Source organism: Anabas testudineus, chromosome 23 (genome assembly GCF_900324465.2).
Source record: "Anabas testudineus chromosome 23, fAnaTes1.2, whole genome shotgun sequence".
In the NCBI taxonomy this organism is placed as follows: Eukaryota; Metazoa; Chordata; class Actinopteri; order Anabantiformes; family Anabantidae; genus Anabas; species Anabas testudineus.
The window spans coordinates 2,901,158-2,904,316 of NC_046631.1; positions in this window are offsets into that span (position 1 = coordinate 2,901,158).

Here is a 3,159-nt window from a genome sequence, read left to right on the forward strand (position 1 = left end):
TGAGTCTCGCTAACATTGGCAAGGTGTTCAACCTATAGCGTTAGTCACTATATGAGTCACGTTAGGCATGTAGCGTCCAGTCAATTTATCAGTGTCTTGAAAACAGCTGTCCTCTGCTGATGGAAACAAGATTGATGGGAGCAGTACGAGTAAACCAAAACAGTACAATGTGAGCCATTAAACCATTAAAAAGGCTAAAATGTTCTTTCTGGGATCAATTTGAGCTAGTATTCACATGATGTGTAATCATTTGGTGCATTAAAAATGTAAAAACAGAGATCTAACTATTGCTGTTTTGGCTGCCATCTTCAAAACTAACACATAATTACACCATTTATGCCCAAACGTAGTCCTGAAATTCCAACTTTCTACTAGCATTACGAGTATATCTAAAAATAAAGTCAGTGAAGACGAGCTGCACATTGTGCGGTAAAATCAAGTCAGTCTCAATGTCAACCCTCTCACCTCTCTTGCACTGTGCTAGTGAAAGGCATTTTCTATTTCAGCTAACTGGGTCACCAGGCTTTGTGAGCCAGGTTTTGGGCAGGTCGGACGTGCGGTTCAGTAACGCAGCCCCGCAAATCCTCAGTCTCAGATGTGAAGCTCCTGGCTCAGCAGCTATCATGTAAGAATAATAGTCCAAAAATGACTTGTTGCTAAACAGAAACGGGAAGAAACGCCATGTGCATGTGATTAAAAAGGGGCATAGAAGGTTGGATGAACACTTCTGGTGACTTTAAATCATCTCAGCACCTACACACTGTACCCGTGCAGTGGCACCTGGGGGGTATTTCTGCTTCAAATGTAAGGTATCTCTCACCAACTGTTGGCTTAATCTCATTCAAACGGACACCTGCATTTACATTCAAGTGACCATTCACTGCCCAAGCAGTGCTTGTCATAGCTTGACAACCATAACTAAGCACGTCAGGATTTAGGCCTGTCAAGATTTCACCACACGCTGAACAGGTGCACATATAATTGAAAAAGAGTGATGCTGTTATATTCTTTTCAAAACCAAAAAACCCAAGAAACAAAAGTGTAAGGAAAGTTTTTCTGTTTAGACGTAAGCAGCAGATGTTACTGTATGTCCAGCAAACTAGTCCATACAGGGCCTCTGTGCATTTCCAGAGGCCCAGATCATGTTGCAGACTGCACAACTTAACTCCCAAAGAGATCAGTAATCTGGAGCAATAATTAAGCAGCCATGAAGGTTCAGTCCTGAGGGAGAGTCGCAATCCTTCAAAACTATATTTTCACGTTAATAGTACAAAGACAACATATCAGATGTTGAGTAATATAGCTTTTTGACAGATGTTGATATATCACTTTCCTCTTTCTTATTTGTTTACACGATAAGAGGAAGCAGAACATTTTCATACTGCATACAGACATGATATGTATAAAAAAACTGGTGTTCACCTCAACATGTCTATTATTTATATGTGCTACAGATGAGTTTTGTAATTTAGGATGGGTCAAATTGGTTAACCACACAAATGCCTTTTTTTTTTTTTGCAAATGGAGTCTGGTGGGTCTTTATTTGGAGCACAAACTCCACACAGCACAGAGAAAAGTGGTGCTCTCTCTTTTTTGGCAGGACTCTCTGGGGTAAACAGAAGAAGAAAACAAGAACTGGGTTTTGTAAAGCAGAAATATTTAGTGACTGAAGAGAAAATCACAAAACCGCTCCCACTGTTTGACAGGTGAACTCTGAAGAAGTCTGATTCATTTCTAGTGCAGAGGGCAGCAAAACACCCACAAGGCTGAAGATTCAAACCGGGGTCCCCCCTTGAGACAGTGCTACACCCCCAAATAATGATGTTGATACTTATTTGTTCCTATTTTAAAATACATAAAGTTGTATATTTTGCATTTCTCACAATGAACAAACACTTTACTGTTTATGAACACACTAATATACAGTTTATTATAAACAAATACATGTTTTAAATTTGACTGTAACACCTTTTAATTCATTTTCCACATATGCCGCCCCACTCTGAAAGTGCGCCACCATCTGGCCACACCTATAATTTAGAAAACCTTTATATTTACATTTACATTTTAGTTATTTGACAGATGCTTTTATCCAAAGTGACCTACAAGTGAGGTCCTGAGCAAGTAAATATCTAAGCCAAGGAGATTAACTAAAGGTTTTGCAGAGCGCAGTGATGGAGAGGGATTGTAGACCTGGATGAGGGAGTTCAGGTGTGAGCAGCTAAGAGCAGTGTAACATGTGTCCCTTGGCTGATCAAAAATGACAAGTGCTTCTGCATTTTGGATCATCTGGAGGTGTGTGGTGGTGCATGCTGGTGACACCGTCAGTAACACACTGCAACAGTCAAGCTGAGATATGATCCAGATCTTGCACAATGAGTTGTGTTGTAAAGACTGAGAGGTAGGGTCTGATCCTTCTCATGTTGAAACGGCATGTTCAGTTGATCATCAATGATAAAACCCAGAACTTAGTGGGAACAATCATTATAAACCGTATGTTGGTGTGTTTTATTGAAAACACAAGAACTTCTGTGTTGCCTTCTAGAAAAATCTCGATCGGCGCCTGGTGCACTTCAGCTCTTAGTGTAGATTAATCACGAAAGAGTCCTTTTTAAACCCTCATCGTAGGATTTCTACCATAGCCTCCCTCTAATATGCAGTAGAGTAGAAGTAGAAAGCAACACAGAGTTGGATTATTAGAACAGGAACTTCTCCTCCGCTGGTGATGATCCATGATCTGGAGGATCACCACATGCTCTTGTTTCTTCACTCCCTGTTTTCCCTTTCAAAGATAATGATGAGCCGACAACGTGGCGTGCTGGGATGTAAACAAAGGATCTCAGTCATTAAATAAACCATTCTTTTATACATATATTTATACATTTAATCCATGGCATCGTTTATTCATTGCGCAAACATCCATCCACAGCTTTAAAATATGCACACTGATTACATGTCCGGGTTATATATTTAGAATGAAATGGAAGAATTGATCACTTTTGCAACAATAAGCTGTTTGGGTGTCTTTTCACACGGCTACCTGACAGAGGAGGGAGGTGGGGGGAGTGACTGGGACAAGAAGGAGCCCCCCAGCAGCGCTTGGCTGCGTGTAACACGACGCTTCAGGAGTTGCCACCATCACATGGCAGATGGAAATTT